At 41.6% G+C, this 22,228-nt stretch overlaps 1 protein-coding gene across 12 annotated transcripts in view; it reads left to right on the top strand.

Moving 5' to 3' along the window:
• Positions 1 to 22,228, top strand: part of SNTG1 (syntrophin gamma 1) — a 525,702-nt gene that overhangs the window by 145,606 nt on the left and 357,868 nt on the right. Inside the window, exon 1 of one of the 12 annotated variants that reach the window (XM_073331221.1) lies at positions 6,059 to 6,079. The exons of the other annotated variants lie outside the window; for them this stretch is intronic. The gene's annotated coding sequence lies outside the window, so the exon portion shown is untranslated. Of the gene's footprint in view, positions 1 to 6,058; positions 6,080 to 22,228 lie in introns of those variants that run through there. 12 annotated transcript variants of the gene reach the window in all.

The raw sequence follows: 22,228 nt of genomic DNA, 5'->3' as shown, positions 1-22,228 counted from the left end.
TGGTCAGTCGCTGAAAACTCAAGTTATCAGTTTTCTGAAGGAAAGCCAAAAGAGTGGTAGAAAATGTCATGTCCCATGGAAATTTTCCATTTTGATGAAGCTATTTTTCATTGACAATACATTTTGAATGAAAAATTTACATTCAGCTCTACTCCTAAGTTCTAGTCCTGTCCTTTAATGACAAACCCCATCTCCCCTCTCTTGATGGAGCTCTTGGAAGAGCTGCTGAGACAACCTGTGCGGAAGCCAGTACATGGGAAATGCCCAGCATGCCTTTGAGTAAAAATTAATAAATAAATAGCACCATCTCCTTGCTTTCTGGTTCCTGGTCCAAAATTAGCACCTACATGAATAACAGCTGGTTAAACTGCACCCATGCAAAACTCAGAAACAGATAATTAATATTGGAACATCTTGTACAAATACTTTATATGCTAATATTTATCTAGGGAGGTTGTTGCATGTGAAATATAGGTTAGATTCAGCTATGGTGATGGGGTTATAGGCAGTAAAAGTCTGAGTTTTAAAATAAAAAGAAAATATGTACTTAATTTTAGGACCCATAGGAACTGTTATCTTAAGTTACAGAAATTCCTGTAGCATCTTCAAAATGTTATAGCTGCCAGCTAAACTGAAACCTTCCTGAGTTGGAACAAGCCTTTGTCCAGGCTAAATGAGATGTGTCAGGACTACTGCACCTCTCTGCAAGGCCTCCAGGCTGCACTCAGGCTTCCAGAGCTCCCAGGAAAATTGTTTCCTTAACTCCATCCATATTAAACCCAGTCAATGAGCAATCGCTCTCAGTGCCACACCTCTCCTCCGTAACAGGATATTAAAATACTACTAAAGACTTAAAGCTGCTGCATGTTTCATTCAGCAAATGAATGCAGTTTAGGTTGAACAAGTGGAACTTTATTAGACCCTCTGCACTGCTCTGTCCATGTGGCTGGGTTGCTTCCAGCCTAGCACCCCACATTCCCTGCACCACTGGTGTCCTATCTACAACAATCCGTGCAGGCAACATTGGCCTTCTGACTCCAGTCCCACTGATCTAGATACATCTTCCCTATTTTACAAATATTAATATAAACATTAAAAAAACAATGTCCAGGCCCCCATCCACCCTGCCCCTTTGGCCAGAGATTGCTACATATAGCTGAGTTGGAGTCTCATATTTACCACAGGTGCAGTTGGTTACATAGTCTGGTCTCCTCCACAGGCAGCCAGACTGGGAGTGCACTCTCTCGCGCTCTCTCTCTCTCTCTCTCTCTCTGACTCCAAGTCTAGCAAACTATAGTTCTGTGGAGTCTTCTCCTCTTCTTGTGGGGTGGGCCTCCAGATGGTTCTCTGTGTCTCTGTTCTCTGATTATCTCAGTAGACTATCTGGGGGTTGTGTCTGCTGGCTTATAAGTATCTCCTTGTCCTTCATGCACAGCCACCTTGTATGACCTGGGTGCCACTGCACCCCTCAGAACACCTTTAGTCCGCCCCTTCTGGTGTCTCTCTCATGGCTGGATCCTCACAGGAGTGCCTGTTTCCATGGCTGGTAGGTCCTTGGCTGACCTGCTGAATTCTTCTGCCTGGTTTCTCTGGTTGTTGGCTATCCCCTCTCTCCGAAGTTGAGCCAAAGACAAGAAAAAGGTGCAAATTAAAATCAGTTTAGTTTATTTAATTTGTTACCAACCTTAGTTAAATTTACCTTAGTCACTTTTATTCCAAAAAGGTGTTCACATGTAGAATGTTAATGAAATACCATTCAAAAACTCAATCAGTTTTAAAAGGCTGAGGTAGTTATATGGTGCAAGTTTGTGTGTAGACCGGTCCTCACAGGAGCTCATTTTTTACTTAATGAGACTTCACTATTTTACGAATCCTGTACACTTTAGTACAAAGAGACCAAGTAGTCTTCCAGGAGCTGGGTAGTGTAGTTCAAATGAATGTGAAACATAATAGGACTGGGATGGGCAAACTTTTTGGCCCGAGGGCCACATCTGGGAATAGAAATTATATGGCGGGCCATGAATACTCAGAAAATTTGGGTTGGAGTGCAGGAGGGGATGAGGGCTCTGTCTGGGGGTGCAGGTTCTGGGGTGGGGCCAGAAATGAGGAGTTCAAGGTGTGGGAGGAAGCTCTGGGCTGGGGTGGGGGAGTGGGGTGCGGGAGTGAGGACTTCGGCTAGGGGTGCGGGCTCTGGGGCGGGGCTAGGGATGAGGAGTTTGAGGTGCAGGAGGATGCTCCGAGCTGGGATCAAGGGGTTCGGAGGACAGGAAGGGGATCAGGGCTGGGGCAGGGGGTTGGGGCATGGGGAGAGGCTCAGGGATACAGGCTCCAGGTGGCACTTACCTCAAGCGACTCCTGGAAGCAGTGGCAAGTCCCTTCCCTGGCTCCTATGCAGAGGTGCAGCCAAGCGGCTCTGCAGGCTGCCCCGTCTGCAGACACCATCCCTGCACCCCTGCAGCTCCCACTGGGGCACCGAAAGTGGGGCCATGCCATGGCTTCTGGGAGCCACGTGGAGCGGCCCTCGACCCCACACCCCAGCTGGAGCCCCAGAGTAGGGCCATGCGGCTGCTTCCAGGAGCTGTGTGGAGCAGCCTCTGACCTGCTCCCCAGCTGGAGCACTGGAACAGGGCAAGCCTCAGACCCTGCTCCCCTGCGGGAGCTTGAGGACTGACTTAAAATGGCTGGTGGGCCAGATCCAGCCCATGGGCTGTAGTTAGCCCACCCCTGTGATAGGAAGAAAGAACAAAGCAGTAGAGTTCTTCTGAGGGAAAAAAAGTTTAGATGGAACAGGGTTGCCTGATGATACTGCTTTGCACTTCCGTGGCCAGAACCATTTAATCACTGTAAATGAATTGTTGTTTTCATCCTCATCAGTTTTGAAAAGCTTCCTGTTTGTATAGAAGTGCTGCACAATAGATGTAAAGTAAACTGTAGTTTTCCTAACATCTTACTTAATTCAGTGAAGTTGCCTGTTTGCACCAGTGTAAAAAAAAAAAAAAAAAAAAAAAAGTGGTGCGTTGTTTTTTGTGTCTGTGGAAACACTAGTTTATAAAGCTCTTTTGTATGTTTGACATACAAGTTAGGGTAGGAAAAATATAGATATAGTTTTAGACCTGTGCCTTAATCTTGGACTTTCCAACCATGTCTCTAGGGTAGATCAGTGATATAGGTTGATGATGTTTCATAATTCCCATTGCAGCTGATAAATGCTGGTATTCAGATCAGAAGTGGAACATCTTCACATAAATAAAACCTGTGAGTAAAGTTTAAGATATTATTTTACTCATATTTGTGTATGTGCCTATCCCCATACCGTATGGGAGATGAGACAACCCAGTACAGCTCTCAGATCAGAAAAGACAGTAACTAGAATGGAGCTAGGAGTTTTGCCACTGGGTGAAATATCTGTTGACACCAATGAGGCCAGGATTCCCCCTCTCCATGTATCTGATCAACCCCATTCAGCAAAGAATTGGCATGAAAGTTAAATCTTGCACTGAGATCTTGATTCAGAACTCCATCCCTTGTTGAGGTATTTATGTAGATACTTCAACTTAGATACTTTTTACATGCTTAAAGTTAAACATATACTGAAGTTACTTTGATTAGGGATGGAGCTAGGAATAGGCTTACATGCTATACTGAACTGATACCCACCCTCTTAAATCTAATACTTAGCCACTGATGAATTGCCAGAGGTAGCAAGTTATGCAGTCGAGGACCCTCTGTCATGATCAGCTTTACTCTGGTTCCTTCGAGTACACAATTAGAGGTGTCCACATGTTCTTGCGTAACAGTAGCAGAACAGTGTTGGGGACAAAAGGTTTGGTAACCACCCAAGTTTTGGTATCCAGCTATGTGAATTTCTCTTGCACAGATGAACTTCTCTTAACTTTAGAAGTAACTTTCAGTCTTGAGATCCAGAAGCAGTGGTAGCTGAAAGGCAAGGAACTTGAGTTAATAGAATAACACTTTGTAAATAAATAAAAACGGCATAATATACATGCAGTTAACATCCCTTTAATGTTGTATTTATAAGGTATGGCTGTGTGACCATGTGCTCTTCAGTATCCAAGAAAAAACCACTGGACAGACTCAAGTGGGGTGAAAAAAGACTAAAGTTTGAGGGAGTTTCCTTGCACCCCTCCTGGGTAGGGGTTCCCTGCAACAGTCTTTGTATGTCCCTCCAGCCTCTGCCACACAGCCAAGCCTAGGACCAAAGTCTTTTTATTATCAAGGACAGAAAAAATAGTCAAACTTACTAGTCCTGTGTCAGGCCCAACTTCCTCCACCAGGGCTCTGGCCATTCAGTCACTACAGAAGTCCAAGGCTGTCTCTTCCAGGAAAGGAAGGAGGGAGGGGGGCAAAGGATGAAAGTTCTCTACTCCTTCCTTGTCAGTCAACAACTGAGCTGTTGTCTTCAGTTTTTAACTGCTCCTTAATTACCTGATGATGAGTGGGGGGTGGAGGGGGTAGGACAGGGCACAAAAACCAGCCCATTAACTCTGGCTCACTGTGGGGTTGGTATACCCAATCCCAGGCTGATTTTAAAATAATCTAGCAAGTACAGGAAACTTGATGATTGTTTAAGTTAAGCAAGTTATATTATCTTCCAACAGACTAACTATTAAAAAAAAATCTAAAATGATGTGTTGCCCCTTGGGAACAACATTACAGAGAGTGCAAATCCCCCAGTCTGGTCTTCCTCTTCCCACAGAGCACAAACCAACAAGTAGTACCTAGGGAGATTTTTCCACATGTTAGGGAATTATGTGACAGACACTGTCATGGAGGTTACAGTCCCACATTTTGTGCCTCCCACACCAGATCTGCTACATCCAGGGGTGAAAGCAACTTAAAGGACTTACCGGTACGCTGGAGTCCTGAGCGGGGGCATGGCCTCAACCGGAAGAGGCGGGGCCTCAACCGGAAGAGGCGGGCCTTCACATCAAGATTTAAAGACTCTGGGGCTCCAGGCTGTGGCTTGGAGCCCCAGGGCCTTTAAATCACCCCGGAGTTACAATCCGCAGAGGCGGCTGGGAGCCCCAGGGCTCAGGGGCAAATTAAAAGGCCTGGGGCTCCGGCCGCTGCTACCGCAGTGGAGCTCCGGGCCCTTTAAATCGCCAACAGAGCCCTGCTGCCGCTACCCAGGGGCTCTGGCAGTGGGCTCAGGTGGTGCTTTAAAGGGCCTGAAACTCCCCGCAGTGGCTGGAGCCCTGAACCCTTTAAATCACCGCTGGGGAAGCTGGTCCAGTACGCTGGACCGGACCGGACCGGCTTACTTTCACCTCTGGCTACGTCTGAGTCTTCTCCACTTATGTCCTATCTAAAGTGAAGGAACTCTTGGAAATTGCATTTAACACTTTTGCAGAATGTATAGGATCACATATACATAAGCAGCAGGCCAGCCTGTGCCACTAATGACCGAATAATAAGCTCTTGTAAGGGTACAAGTGGTATGCAAAATATTTAGGTGCATAGTGGGTCCACATTATATTTGGAAGGACATTAGCAAACAATTGTGAATGTAACTTAAAATATGTATTGCTAAGCTCATGAATTCCACAATGCTGACATAACTGTATTCTACTTCAGCTCAACAGTAACATTTGAAAACACATACTGAGTTGTCTTGTACACTGTTGGGTGATATAAAACCCATTAGCCCTTCCTGTTCACTACCATTATCATTCATTATCTACGACATTAGACTTCTTTTCTATGTCTTAATGGATCAGATAGGATGCTCAATCATGACACCATGCTGCCTTTCACTCAGTAGTTGAGTATTGTCAGCACAGTAAGCTGAACACAACTGCAGCAGAGAAAACGATTTACAGAGAAAATACTTTCTTTTACTCCCAAATGGTCCTTCAGAAGGGGGGGGGGGGAAGCTTTGGTTCCCTCCAATTCCCCTTTACTTATCTAGGAGATGAAGCCTTAAAATATGCTTTTAAGAATTCAGTGTTTGAGAATCCAATTAGTTGTGTGCTTTTTTTTTAAAGTGCTTCAATGCAAGGTTGGTCTTTTTATCGCTAATCAGACTGAATGATTTGAGAGGGAAACTTGCCAGGACTGGGTGAGTAAAGTGCTATTTTCCAGGTTCATGTATTGTGATGTGATTTAGCTACTTAAAATTCAGCTAGCTCTAAAACACTTTTTAATTCATTTTTACCTCAGATGAAGAGTCCTCTCTGTAAAGGTGTCTAGTGTGACTCATGACTGTGTGCCAACCCTAGGGCAGACTGTTACAAACAAAGGCACAAACCCCAAAGTAGTTGTGTGGTCTAAACTTGGATTTCACCAACCAAGTATCAAGTGTGAACTCCTCAAGCACTATAACAACCTTAACAAGGAGTCACAGACAGAGTGGAGTGCCCAAGGGGACTATCTTGCCACCTAGGCAAGCTTGCCTTTGTGATAGATGGTCCCTTACACCAAAAATCACAATATTCAGGTTACTCCCAGTCCCCATTAACCAGTCACTTACCCTGGGTCAGTAGTACCTCAGATCTCAGACCAAAGGTAACCCTTGTAGCCAATTCTATAATACTAACTAAAGATTATTAACTAAGACAAAGGAGTTATTTACAAAGTGAAAGCAGGTAAACATAGACCTACTCATTTGTGTGTGTGAAGTTCCAAAAGATAATAGAAGCTGCTGTAATATGCAACCTTAATGTCCTTTAGGGGTAACCTTGGCTAAGCAGCTTGGGGATCTCTTGTTTAAGATTAGAAATATTGCCATCTCCAAATTCCAGGCAGCATAGTGATACAATTCCTTTTGGGAAGGCATTTTTCTTCCCTTCCCCCAGAGTTCAAACTGATGGAATACTTATCCATGCCTCTCCATGAAGGTGTACAGGTAGGTGTGTGTGTGTGTGTGGGGGGGCAATCAACACAATCTTTATCCTTTGTTTCAATGGCTCATTTGGTTTCATGGGCCTTCTTATGTGCAGGACCAGCACACTGTATTAATTAATGCTTCTTTCCTGTTTGAATTATACAATTACAGAAATTTACAATGCAAACACTCAACATAACTTTATACCATGGGCTACAGATGCTACAAGTGAGAGCAATACATGCAGAACCCTACAAGCATTTCATCAAGTCTAAACACGTGCTTATCAACTTAACATTTAATTTAATGATGCTAACACACAGGTGAACCAGACTGGACTCCAGCTATGTGTTTGCCAGTGATGGCCTTATCATTAGCTGGCACCTGGTCTGGCAGAGTCACAATTCCTTATGCTGCCAAACTCCAATCATGACTAACACCCTATTCTCAGCAGGGAGATCTTTGTTGCTACTGTGTGTATGGGATGAAAGATAGAGAAATTGCCCACCAGAAGCACCTATTCCCACAACACTGACTAATTCTGATGTAATCAAAATTGATAGAATTTTGAAATTCAGGATGTGAACATTTCAGAAGAACATACTGGGTCAGACCAATGCTACATCTAGACCAGTAGCTTGTCTTCTGACACTGACCACTGTCAGATGCTTAACAGGGAATGAAAGAACAGGGCAATTTTGAGTGATTTATCCCTGTCATCCAGTCCCAGCTTTTGGCAGTCAGAGGTTTAGGAACACCCAGAGCATGGGGTTGCATCCCTGATCATCTTGGCTAATAGCTATTGATGGACCTATTTTACAGGAACTTATCTCATTCTTTTAAAAACCACATTATAGTTTTGGCTTTTACAACATCTCCAGGCAATGTATTTCACAGGTTGACTGTGCATTGTGCAAAATACGTCCATTTCTTTGTTTAAAACCTGCTGCCTATTAATTTCATCAGGTGACTCCTGGTCCTTGTGTTATGTGAAAGGGTAAATAACATTTCCCTATTCACTTTCTCCTCACCATTCATGATTTTACACATCTCTATCAGATAGACCCCTTTGGTCATCTCTTTTCCAAGATGAATAGTCCCACTCATTTACTCTTTCCTCCTATGGAGGTTGTTGCATATCCCTAATAATTTTTGTTGCCATTCTCTGGACTTTTTCCAACTCTAATATATCTTTTTGATGGGGAGACCAGACCTGCATGCAGTATAAACATGCACTATGGATTCATATAGTGGTATAATGATATTTTCTGTTTTACCTATCCATTTCCTAATGCTTCCTAACACTGTTAGCTTTTTTGACTGTGGCTGCTGACAGAGTAGATGTTTTCATAGAACTGTCCACAGTGACTCCAAGATCTTTCCTAAGAAGTATCAGCTAATTTAGATCCCATCATTTTGTATGAATAGTTGGGATTATTTTACCACCATGTTCATTAGTTAGCATTTACCAACATTGAATTTCATCTGCCATTTTGTTGCCCAGTCACCTAGTTTACTGAGATCCCTTTGTAGTTAAATCCATAATTGAGTTCAGTCTTGAGTAATTTTGTATCATCTGCAAATTTTACTACTTCACTGTTTCCCACCCCTTTTCCAGATCATTTATAAATAGGTTGAACAGGAACAAGTCCTCCTACAGATCATTGGGGGATCCTCTATTTACCTCTCTCCACTGTGAAAATAATAATTTTATTCCTCCACTTTGTTTCCTGACTTTTAATCAGTTATTGATCTATGAGAGGACCTTCCCTTTCCTCCTATAACTGCTGACTTTGCTTAAGAGCCTTTGGTGTGGTACCTTGTCAAAGGTTTTCTTAAAGTCCAAGTACACTATATGCACTGGATTAGCCTTATCCACATGTTTGTTGACCTCCTCTAAGAATTCTAGTAGATTGGTGAGGCATCATTTTCCTTTACAAAAGCTGTGTTGAATCATAGTCATCTATGTGTCTGATAATTCTATTCTTTACTATAGTTTCAAACAATTTGTCTTGAACTGAAGTTCGGCTTACTGGCCTGTAATTGCTAAGATTGCCTTTGGAACCTTTTTTTTTAATGGTTTACATTAGCTGTCGTCCAGTCATCTGGTACAGAGGCTGATTTAAGTTAGTAGTTTCGCAATTTCATATTTGAGTTCCTTCAAAACTCTCTGGTGAATACCATCTGGTTCTCATGACTTATTACTATTTAATTTATCAATTTGTTCCAAAACCACCTCTATTGACACCTGACTCTGGGACAATTCCTCAGATTTGTCACAAAAAGGAATGGCTCAGATGTGGGAATTTCCCTCACATTTTCTGCAGTGAAGACTGAAGAAAAGAATTCCTTTAACTTCTCCACAGTGGCCTTGTCGTCCTTGAGTGCTCCTTTAGTATCTTGATCATCCAATAGCCCCACTGATTGTTTGGCAGGCTTTCTTCTCCTAAAGTATTTAAAATATTTTCGTATCTTTTGCGAGTTGCTCTTCAATTTCTTTTTTGGCCTGCTTAATTATACTCACACTTGACTTGCCAGAGTTTATGCTCATGGCTATTTTCCTCCATAGGATTTGACTTCCAATTTTTAAAGGGTGCCTTTTTGCCTCAGAATGCCTCTTTTACTCTGCTGTTTAGCCATGCTATCATTTTTTTGTCCTCTCACTAGTTTTTTTTCTTTGGGGTATACATTTAGTTTTCATACTTTTTCCGCTTGTGACTGTTCCTTTTATTTTCCATTTAACTTGTTTCCTAATTTTTGTGTAGTTTCCCTTTTTGAAGTAAATGCTACTCTGGTGGATTTCTTTGGTATCTCCCCTCCCACACACCCCTCCCCGACACCCACACACCAGGGTGTTAAATGTAATTGCATTATGGTCATTATTACTGAATGGTTCAGCTATATTCACCTCTTTCACCAGATCCTGTGCTCTATTTAGGACTAAATCTAGAATTGCCTCTCCCTTTGTGGGTTCCAGAACTAGCTGCTCCAAGAAGCAGTCAGTGGTGTCTATTTCCAATTCCATTCTGAAGTGACATGAACTCAGTCAATATGTAGATAGCTGAAATCTTATTACTGTTGGGTTTTCTGTTTTAGTAGCATCTCTAATCCCCTTGATCATTTCACAGTCACCATCACTATCCTAGTCAAGTGGTCAGCAGTATATTCCTACTGCTATACTCTTATTATTCAAGCATGGAATTTCTATCCCTAGAGAGTTTATGGCACAGTTTTATTCACTTGAAGATTTTGACTATATCTGACTTTTTTTCACATAATGCCACTCCTCTGACAAGTGACCTACTGTCATTCCTTTACATTTTTTCCCCTAGTGTTACTGTGTCCCATTGATCATCATCAATCCACCAAGTTTCTGCGATACCTGTTGTATCAATAGCCTAATTTAATGCCAGGCACTCAAGTTCACCCATTTTAGTATTTAGACTTGTAGCATTTTTATACAAGCACTTATAACATTTTTCAATATTTAGTTGTCTGCCTCCATATGATGTAACTGAATGAGACTTTTTCATTAGACTGTTTCTCTTCAGTTCCTATCTGTCCTTTTTACCAGAATATAGAGTATCCTTTATTTAATAAAATCTCCCCTAAGGAATGTGTGTCCAAACAGTGTACTTCTCTGAGCCTGTTGGCTCTCTCCCCACTCCCCCAAGGGTTCTTAGAGTAAGAACTGCTCTGCCCTTTTCAAGGGCAGACAGCCACAAAATAGTTCCACTCTTCCATAGCCCTTACCACAATATCACTAGATTGTTTGCATCACATACTCAGCACTGGATCATCTATCGGTACTGTGCTTCAGTGTTTTTAATCTCCATTCCTGTTTGAGAAGGAACGAAGAGACTGAGGCCCCAATCCTGGACATTTTTACATATGTACTTAATTTATAGGCCTGCCTGTAATTCCATGGACCTGTCTGGGACTATTCACATGCTAAAAACTAAGCATGTATATAAGTAAATGTTAGTAGTATGAGATCCTTGGAAAAGGAAAATAGTGGTGAGGCCAAACAGAGGAGCAAAACCCAGGGATGATGCAATTCTTGTATTACTCCTGGCCACAGAAATGTTGATGGGTTAGTTCATGTGCTTCCTGAAAGTTCCTTGATTATATTAAACGGCATAATGGGATACTATAAATCAGGAAGTAATAAACTACTTAGGCTGTTTGCCATTTATAAATGTCTTTTTTGCATTTACTGTGAAAATCATAGATTACGACTCAGGGCACAAGAGGAATTAATGGCATAAAAACTTCTACTTATTATGAAATCTTGATATCAAATTCCTTGTGTCAGTTCTGCTTACTGCTGTGTACTGTATGCATTTTCTCAGCAGGTAGAAAGAAAGAATTTTCTCTACTAGTAACAGTGTTAATGAACAGATGGAATTTTAGGTAAGCATGTAGGCAGGGAAGGCTTAGAAATTCAAGCAATCAGCTATCTGTCTGAAACTGTCATACTGAAAAGAAGATGGACTCTTGCCGGATGATTAAGTGCATGAGGAGCTGCAATTTAAATATAATGTTTTTTCTCTTCCCAAAGCTAGAAAATAAGCAGCAATATTGAAATGAGTTCAATGAAAGTGCTGAAGAAACTACACAAAAGTGACTTTACAAACAACTCGAGTCTTATGAATTTTTTTAATGAATCTGGGAACACAGCGTAACTCAAACATGATTTCATTCTGTTTTTATGAAGTTGTTGCTATTGTGTTTTTTTGTTTCTCCCCCTTTCCTTATGTAACACCTCAATTCCCACAGTCAAGCATTTAGGTATTAGTTGTTTTGCACCCTTTGCTTTGGAAAAGGCCTTATAAGCGAACATCTGAGGTATATTTCTTCACCTCATATAAACAAAGTATCTCTTGCTACAGTAACCCTTGAGAAAAGAAGGGAAAAGGATTATGGCCTCTACCTCTTTATAATATGTATAACTTGTGGGGGATAGGGAGAGTAGTTTGAGGCACTAGTTGGGCTGTAGTTAGTTGTATTATTCCTCCTTCCCAGCATGATCTTTAATGAAGCACAGGGAAATGAGGAATGTGTGTAATGACACAGACCAAAACAAGGAACTGCTATAGGGGAAGACAAGACAATTGAATTGTGGAGGAAAAATGCTGATTTAATGTGTTTAATTAAAACAAAAATAAATAAAAAAGCAACACTCTGTTTGTTTGTATTGGTAAAAACTATTGTTAAAATGCTCTTATAAACCCTTTCCTCTCTTCTTTCATCTGTCTCTTTATAATGTAAGATTTTTGGGTTAAGGACTACCTTCTCTTGGGTTTAGAAAGTGCCTAGTGCATCTTGGGTATTAACACACTCTGAATGGTTTGGTTATCAGACTGAACGTGTTGGTTTAAACTAAGCTGATTGTATTCTTTTTCATTGACAAACTGAGTTAGAAACCCTGGAAAACCTTCATGTAGATTATTGTCATCATGAAAATGTGTGCTTGACAGATAAACCGAAGTCAAATAGCTGAATACTGTAAAATGTTATAAATGGTCTGAAGTATTATGTATATTAGTAAATAGTAGACAAAGTTTACCAATCCACGATGGGTAAAAAGAAACCTTCACATTTGAGATCCAAGGAATCTGCATCCATGTAGTACAAGAATGTTACTCAAAATGTTTTCCAGCATATTTTATTGTTTCACACTTTTAATTTGATTGTGTGTCATTCCTTAGTTGTATGCTGTGTTCATTTTGCCCAGATTCTTTTTGTTCATTTTTTTTCATTCTTCTTTATGGATGTAGAAACCAACCAACCAACCACACTAGTTTGTTTGTTTTGGTTTGAACATTTGTCTTGAATTATTGAGAAGCATGAAATTGTGTTGTTCATTTTCTTACGAGTCAAGCATAGAAGGCTCACACAGGCTCATGTGTCTAACCAGATTGTAGTTCAGTGAAAACAGAAAATTAAACATCAACATCTATGCACAGGCTTATGCCTTTTTTAGCTCTTGTTTTTACATAGTTTCAGTACGGATCCTCCATCTCTTAGTGGCTCTGGTTAGCGTATCACTTTCCTCCTGAGTGTCATTAATATACATGGTGGTGTTGTCATGGTATAAGAGGTGTAAGATGCAACAATTGTCTGACATTCTGAACGCAGTTCAGCAGATCCAGTACAAGGCGTAGCCTGCATTATACACATCAAATACTAAGCATGTCGCCTCTGCAGGAGCCCTCAGGTCACTTGAAAATGACACAGCCAAATTTGACCAGCTAAAGTTTACCTTTTAAACATAAGAAATGTCGTGCCTTTACTGAACAAGAAATATCTGAGACACAGTTTGAGGCACTTCCAGCACTTCACTTGTCATAACAGACAATACACATATGAAAGCACTATCCTATTATAGGGCTCTAGAGTACAAGAAATTATTGTTACCAATGTGTTATGCCATCAAATTTGGACATTTAAGATTTTTTTCTAAAGGACACTACACATGAAAAAAATCAGACATTTCTCATTCCTGGAAATCATTTCTTGGTGCTGCATGGAGATTTTACAAATCAATAGCAAGCATATGAGGCCACTGCAGTAGCAATTTAGTCAGACATTCCCATTCCTGTATGAGTCCACTACATTTGATGAAAAAGTAATAACAATTGATAGAAAAGACAGTTAATCCCCTGATGTGTTTCTAATACATGAAGGGTGTTTCCATTGACTTCTGTGAGCTTTGGTTTGTGTTCTTACATATGACAATTGACCTGGCATACAGGTGTTCCTTAACAAATGTTGAAGCTCAAGGTAAAGAGAATTTATTTTTACTATGTATTTCATTGGTCCATTTTTGTGTATTTTGGTTAAAAAAAAAAATGGGTAGCCAGAAATGTGTAGCTTAATTTGCCCAAAGAGTGGCAGCACAAGTCCAGTTCAGTTTAATGGAAGAGGCTGCACGTGTCACTGAAGTGACAGGTGACTACCTGAGAGAGGGAGCTATTAACATAGTGGTAGAATAACTGAGGAGGTAGCCGCATGCGTGTGTGTGTGTGATGACTGAAGGAAAGGAAACAATCTATAATGCAAGAAAAGGAATAAAAAGCTATCATTTGTAAATGGGGCTGAAACAATACTAGAACTGTACAGTCAGATGCTTATTTCAGTAACTAGAAATACTGTGCTATAAAAATTCCTGTGAATATTTCTTGTATTCCTTATTTTCTTTTCTTAGGTGTGATATGTCACAATACAAGCTTTTTGGTTTTATTGACCTTCTTCAAGAGAGTCTGAGAATGTATCTTGCTATACTTTTGGCTGCGAAAAATGAACGTCCCCTTGGCAAAGCTGAAGGATATCATTTTCCTCTTTAAAATTGTCACAAGCCTCGTAGTCTTTCCTTCTCATTCAGCTAAGTGATGTAGTTTAAAACTTGTTCTTTAGGTAAAGACATTAGCTTATCTTTTTTTAAAAGCTTGCCATATGTTTATTTTACTGTTCCAGGATAATGGAAGGCATGGATAGTATAGAGGGAATAAGTCACACACTACATACACACTTCCAAGTATTACAGCTAGATCATGGGGGGAAAAAAAGCATGAGAAAGAATTGGTGTAGTATTCCATAGGAGTCTGTGGTATGAACTTGAATCAGCTGGGCATATCTTTTAGCATTCTGTGACTACAATCATTTTAGCATTACAATATTATGGAAAGATCTGTATTTACTCTTCAAATGTTTTGTTAATCTTCATTAAATCATCTAGAACGCTCCTGTATTTGATATAGGATTACGATGAAAATCTACTTTTCTTGCTATGAATCCAATAACAAAACCATTGTCCGATATAGTCTGTTTTGTAGCTATGATTGTTGGCAGATATCCCTGGTGTATGTCTAACTACTCATCTGTGATTTTCCGCTGTGTTTTCTTCTTTCTGATTCAGTTACATACTGTGTAATCTGACTAACTTGCATATTCACTGGATAATTCATGGCAAACTACATGTTTTCCCTTTCTCATTATCAGCCTCGTTATCTATATTTTACCTTGAGTTCCTGTGACAAGGAGACATGTCCTTGCATGGGATTAAGGTGATCAGGACTGGGTGCTTACACAGTACAGAACATTGAATTTTATGACAGGGTTGATGACCATGTGGCATTTAAAATGAACTGCTGTTATAAAATTGGATTTGGCTCATTTCTAATTTTAATATTATTGGTTACGAATAATATGTGAAGAAATGCAATATAGTCCTATAGCTGCTTTTGACAGAGTGAAGAGCCATTTCAAACCTTCCTGGGCAAACCCTGCTACTAGCCTGAAATATGGCACACACTCATCGTAGTGCAATTGATTTAGGAATTCTAAAGCAGAGTGGACTAGATAATAAAACACTTAGCATCTTCACTGGGAGCAGCAAGTGTTCCAGAGGCTAAATATGCCCGTTGGGGCCTTCCGTGCCTGGATTTCTATGCAGATATTCATGGTACCTTAGAGGTCTAGTGGGCCTACAGGCAGGGGTGGCAGGTTTGTAGAAATTTTGGTGGTGCCCAGAACCTGCCCCCACCCCCCCAAACTCCGCCCCCCCAAACTCCACCCCCCCCCCCCCGCCTAAGGCTCTGGGAAGTAGTTTGGGTAGGGGGAGGAGGTCGGGGGGGTGTAGGCCCTGGGCTGGGGTTTGGGGTGCAGGCTCTGGGAGGGAGTTTGGGTGCTGGGTGCAGGCTCCGGACTGGGGCGGGGTGCAGGAGGGGGTAAGGGGTGCAGGCTCTGGGAGGGAGGTTGGAGGGGATGCAGGCTCTGGGAGGAAGTTGGAAGTGGGAAGGGGTGCGGAGGGAAGGGGTGCAGGGGTGAGGAGTTTGCGGTGGGGCTGGGGATGAGGGGTTTGGAAGTGGGCTCAGGGCTAGGGTAGAGGATTGGAGTGAGGGCTGTGGGGTGCATGATGCAGGAGGGGGCTCAGGGCTGGGGCACAGGGTTAGGGTGCCGAGGGATGAGGGCTTTGGCTGGGGCCAGGGATGAAAGGTTTGGGGTTTGGGAGAGGCTCAGGGCTAAGGTAGAGGGTATGGGTGCAGGGGGGAGGGGGGGAGGGCTTTGTCTGGGGCTGGGGATGAGGGGTTTGTGGTGTTGGAGAGGCTCAGGATTAGGGAAGAGGGTTGGGGTGGGGGGGGTAAGGGCTCTGGCTGGGTATGCAGGCTCTGGGGTGGGGCAGGGCTGGGGATGAGGAGTTTGGGGTACAGGCAGGCTGCCCCAGGGCTGGGGCCAGAGAGGAGGACTCCCCCCCACAGCCTTCTCTCCACCAGCAGCAGTGAGATTTGGGGGAGGGGTCACCCTCTCCCCCTGGGAGCATGCTCACCCCGCACCACTGTCACCGCACATGCTCCTAGGCACCCTCTCAGATCCAGGAAGCCCCCTTGCCTCCCCTGTGGTGGGTGCTGGGGTGGGGGGGTCTGCCATCACATGTGCGCCGCCTTCCCTGCTGCTGCCCCTCACTGTAGCCTAACTGGGGGTGACGGATGGGGCTGCCCCTTGCCCAGCATGGGGCAGGAGCAGTAACTGCGGGTGGGGGGGCCCTGTGCTGGTGGAGGGTCCTGCTGGAAAATGTAAGGGTTTGAGCTAGAAAGGGAGGGTAAGGGCAGCCTGCCCTGCCACTGGTGGATGGGGGGCGCTAGGACCCTGGAGCAGCAGTTGATGCCAGGAGCCGGCAGAGTGGACACAGGATGCATCTGCAGGGGAGAGGCAGAGAGCCGGGGCCCCAGGGTGGGCGTGTGGGGGCAGCAAGTGGGGGCCGGGGGACACTTGGGGGAGGTGTGTGGCGATGGCAGGCGGGGCCGGGGGAGAGACTCAGCCCCAAACATTGGTGGAGCTGGGCCCCCGGACTCTGAATATTGCTGGAGCCTGGGCACCATAAAACTTGCTGCCCCTGCCCACAAGGCTAGTGGGCTTTCTTTGGGTCTTCCTTCAGAGCACCTATTTATTCTAGCTACAGTTACTTGTATTCCACTCGCAGATGTATATGAAGAGTCTGGGTTCTCTGGTTAAGATGGTAACAACAGTTATCTCTTTTATAGCGACTTGATAGGATGTAGCCAATCACTTGTTGATGGTATTGGACAATGCCGCGAGGTGTCATGAGGAGATCTACACAATCGAGGGTCAATCTACCTTCAGTATTAACTCCACTATGTATATTTTATACAGTATTCTGAAGAGTTAATTAAATAGTTAGGAAATACTCCCACCAATAAAAAAACTTTTTTTAAAAATCCAGTTAAGGTAACTTAACTTGATCACTTCCTTGCTTTTAAGAAACCTGCTTTAACATGCACATGGTGCAATACATCAATCAGACACTGCCTCTCCACAAGGAACTCTCATTCCCAACAAATAAAGAAGCTCACTACATACACCATATTAGTTTCATTAGCACTTTGAGGCATCCTTTAATTCCAGCCTCACCAACCTTACCATACTTACAGGAGACTTATGGGCACCAGTTAAGTGCATAAGTTATTTTTCATTTGTGGGGTAAATCAGTTGCCTTAATTGCCAGGAGTCCAAATGTGCAGGCTTTGGAATCTCAGAAAAAAACAGTATTAAATAATCCTATAAGGTAATCTATTGGTTTTTTTATAAATTACGGTTCACACTTGGGATCTGATTTCTTGTGGGTTGTCAGAGCTATAAACAAATTATTTAAACTATACAGCTGCAAAGGAGGCATTCCCACCTTTTCACTGACATAGGGCAGGCATTTCTAGACTAGAGTTCTCCAGTTATATGACACTTACTTGGCGATAGGTCCATACTGAAGTGTGTCTGTCTTGGGTGTTAGACAGGAGTAATCTTGGGGGGCAAACACAACATATGGGAAGACAGAAGAAAACATGGCTTGTGGGAGGTTCTTTTTATAAAACAGCTTTTGTGAAAGCTGCCCAGAAATTTAGAAGGTTGGAAGTCAGAAATAGATTAACAAGCAGAATAAAAATGGGATGATAAAGCTGTATTATCATGTGATTGGAACAATAAAGGAACATAGCACTGGATGTCATCACCTGTAAATGGTATATATTTGTTTAGAACATAACTGTGTGTAGTAGTACCTGAAGTTGAGGGCATGCTATATAGTTTTAACTGCCATTTGGGATGACTGCCTTGCTTACCAATGGGAACGGAGTTTACTTTCCATGACTATTCATTCCTTGCCTATTCTGCTTAGAACTAAAACCATTGTGTCAGATGTCATGATGATTTTTATTATGTGTAGAACTGTCCCCTGGGTACTGTACTGGGATCACTAACTTGTTTAACACAGGACCCCAAATGTAACCATCTTTTGGTAACTGCTAGTCATTTCTGATTTAAATCAGATTTGAACTAGTAACCTAGAGATGAAAGGTTCTGTAGCCCATTACCAATACCCTTGTACTATCCAGCCTTCCAAGATTTACAGGATGAAATTCTGGCTGTATTGAAATCAGTGTTAAGACTCCCCTTGATTTCTGTAGGTCCAAGTGAAAGTGCTCAATACATTGCTGTATTCATGGACTTCCTGCAATCAAACAGACCTCCATTTTTAAGTCACATTTTGTAATGTGTATTTCTTTTTTTTAAGGAAGTGGATGAGCTCTGCAAAAAGAAAAATAAAGCAAGATTTTAATTGACTACCAATTTTAATTTGTAGTGCATTAAACAGAACTGGAAAAGTGATGAAAGTACAATCATTTTGTAAAGAGCTTTTTATTTTGTGTAAGTAATTGTAGAACTAGAAGCCTTTAGAGTAATTTCAAGGGACTATATGGTTAGTCACTTAAGTTTGTTCAAATCAAGAGACTTACTTGCATAGTAGAATTACAGAATACTGAATAAATATGTATAGAGGAGTATCCCATGTTTTTAATAAGGACAAGCAGGACTTGGATTAGCTCAGCCCAACTGGGAAGTGGGCAGAGAAGCCAAGAGAAGACAAAAAATTATGGCTCCTCTAGACTTCAAGTACAAAGACGTAACTACCTGATAAAAGTAGGAATGGAAAAGAACACATTATTTGTAAAGAGAAAAATGACCACATAAACCTTTTCTATCATAAAAAGAAGCCAAATATTTGTATGATTGTAATAAGAATGTTGGGATATGATTGAATGCATAGGAGTTTGGGAACATAGCAGCCCTGTTAATTATTCATGCCACTGAAATTATTTCAAAGGTTTATCATTCTGCTATACACATCCTTTCAGCTTTTAATTTAATAACATATTAGAGACCAAGTGCTCAGTTCAGGAACAGCAGTTTTGAAGGTACCCAGGTTTGCATCCTATGGTATTTGCACACAAAAATGTGTCATGAACCTGTAAGAATCTCACTTATTTTTGTAGCCCAAGTGAAGAGAGAGGTTTCCAAAATGTGGTGACTGTGAGCTAGTGGATAACAGCCAGCATGTACACAAACATTTATTATCAGGAAAAAAACAAAGTTAACATGGACTATATGTATATCCCAGCTAAGACTTTTTTCTACCCCAAATAAACTATAGGCCTCTGTGACAGAAGCCATTTAAGTAACAAATAGTATCCAGGCTGCCTCAGTTCTTGCTAAATGAATCTTACTCACCTGTGACTCCTTAAATTAGCCATATCTAGGCTGGTCAGAAACCAATAACCACCACAACTATCAGGAAGTAGTTAAGGGATTCAGTGTCTTCCTTGCTCAAGCTAAGAAAAACAAACAAACCCTAAATACAACCCTATCACGTGCTCTTCTCTGCAATAAGAACGTCTACTTCTTTGAGCCAGGGAAAAAGGAAAAACTAGACAGAAACTCCCTCCCACCGTAAGTAATACGGGGTTCTTGTCATGTTAGCTGCGCCACCCGCAACATCCCCCAGAGAACATTTAATCCTTTAAATAGGGAAAGAACAATTTTTCCTTTCTGCTAAGAAGGAGGGTTGGAAAAGTTAGCCACCTGCTGCTCTAAAGAGAAGGAAAGGGGCATAAATCTTTTCTGTATCCTTCTGCATTACCTTCACTTGCTGAACTTCCACAAGAGCAAGGACTTTCTATGCAGAGAAGGAGCTACAAATTAAATAAAGAGCCATCCTCAAGCTAACATGGAGGGGAAAGAATAGAACTGCCACCACATCAGGAGCTCTGGGGTTATTTAACCAAAACAAACTAACACAGTTTCAAGAGCTCCTCTCCCCTGGAAATCCCCGAGTTCTAAATTCCAAATAAGTAAAAAGGAATGTTAAGAATTTCTAAAGCAGCGCACCCAGTCATGTTCTTCCCAAGGGCAAAATTTGGCCTTTTCCATTTCTGTATGACAAGTTTCACAGCAAAATAGTAAAACTCTTCCTTTGTCAGTTGTTTCCCAGTAAACAACTTAAATGATATGCAAGCCTTGTCCTAAGTTCTAGGAAATGAAAAATAAATCCTGCATCCTGGACCTTACCTAGGGACCCAGATATTCTCTTGAAGCTGATGGATGTCTATAGTGGTTATGACAGCTTCTGGGAGGCCACTTAGGACCATGTCTAATAAAAGTTAGCGTTAAGTATGTATGCATTGTTATTAATACTGAGTGTATACGTGGTTGAGAGGAAGAGGTATGAAACAGTCAATGGACCTTTCTTAGTAGGTAGGAGGAGAATGAAGGCAGGGAATTGATTGGTTTTGCACAATGATGGGAAGGAGAAAATAGATGGATCTGATGTTTCACTACCACCACTGATCTCCAGAGGAATATATAATCTCTAAATGAACAGAAAAGTATGCATGTGTAGTTTAGCTCCAGAAATCAAGAAATAGCAAAGTTGAGGTTTCTTGAAGAACATTTTCTCTGTCCTGTGTGCAGGTTTTGCAAAAGTCTTTCATTATATGATCACTTAATTTTTCTCCAGTTATCCAACGTACACTCATGCATTTTTTCTTACATGTCAGATACACATGTGGTATACTTTGTTAATATACATGTGGTTAATGTGGTATACTTTGTTGTTCTTTTATACTTATATATTTGCCAAGTTTGTATTTGATGTTTTCTCTTGGAGGAATGTTGTTTTCCATTTACTATCAGAGAACTCTATAGGAAGAGATGTGCATAGTCTGAGGATTGCAGCAGACAGGTTGACTTGAAATGAACAAATTGAAAGATATGGCACAATTAATGAACAGCCATAGGAATATTAATACCTTAAGATTGAAAGATAAACTAGTAGATCTGTTTGCAAAAAGAGAAAATCTCTGAAGATGGGGAAAATAATTATCTCTAGGTATTTCAGCTGCCTGGGTACTGAGAAGGAAAAAACTGTGGAAACACTCTGGCAGGGGAAATCTTACTGAATTCAGTAATCTCCTTACTAAAACCATGTACAAAACTAAACTGTGGTATCTAGACGATATGGTGGTTTTCTTTCCTGACCATCCTAAACTGTTAAGTGCTGTTATTTTCTGTTAAATAACTTTCTTCTACCCAAGAAGTGGGTTTATTAGTGGTGGAGAAACTATTCATGTAACTAGGTAGGCTTAGATCATCCCCTCTGGAGGAAAAACCCACAAGAAAGGATTTGGGGAGGAAATCTCAGTAAGAATCCCCAAACAGCCTTCCTTCAGCACTGTTTGGACAGGGCCATTGGTGTTTGCCCACAGTCCTCTCTATGAAATATGCAGCAGGAACTACCTCTCAAACCTGGCAGAGTCCCAGGATCTACAAAATACCCAGGTTATCCACATGCAGCCCTTGTGTCTCCACACATGGTCTGGCCCCAGGTCCAATCATACTCTTTCTGGCTGTAGTTGCCCCAGGAGCCTTTTGGAGGTATGGCTTAGTGGAATACAGACAGAGCATCCCCAGACTATCATCTTTCAGGCTTAAGCTTCACGGAGATGGAGTGGGAAAAATTAGTTTCTCTATCATCCACTCAGTCTCTGACTCCTTCAGACCCACAGTATGTCCTCTACAGGTTTAGAGCTCCATGAAGGTGGCTGACCTCCAAAATATGCCTCCCCCAGTAAATGAGAGATCTGTGTGCAGAGTCCAAACATAGTTCTGGCAAAAGCAGTGTGCTCCAGACCATCATTATTTGGGACCGCTGAAGATGAAATCAGCTATATAAATGTAATCATCTCATTGTCAAATAAGTGAAACTCAGCTCTTGGAAAGAATTCATACTGTCCTGAAAATGTTGATTGGAAATGAATATTTGTATGAAATAAAATCCCTTATAGAAGAGAAATGTAGATATTAGATAAAGGAAAAATTATTAATAAGCCACTAAAATCAAAGACCAAGAATAACAGAAGAAATAAAAGGAACAAAGAATACGAGGGAAAAAAATCAAAGCATAAAAATTAGGGCTGTCAAGCAATTAAAAAAATTAATTTTGATTAATCACGCTGTTAAACAACAGTAGAA

Source organism: Lepidochelys kempii, chromosome 2, assembly GCF_965140285.1.
Source record: "Lepidochelys kempii isolate rLepKem1 chromosome 2, rLepKem1.hap1, whole genome shotgun sequence".
Taxonomy (NCBI): Eukaryota; Metazoa; Chordata; order Testudines; family Cheloniidae; genus Lepidochelys; species Lepidochelys kempii.
Note: the sequence above shows the minus strand (reverse complement) of the source record. Positions and strands in the feature narration are given on the sequence as shown.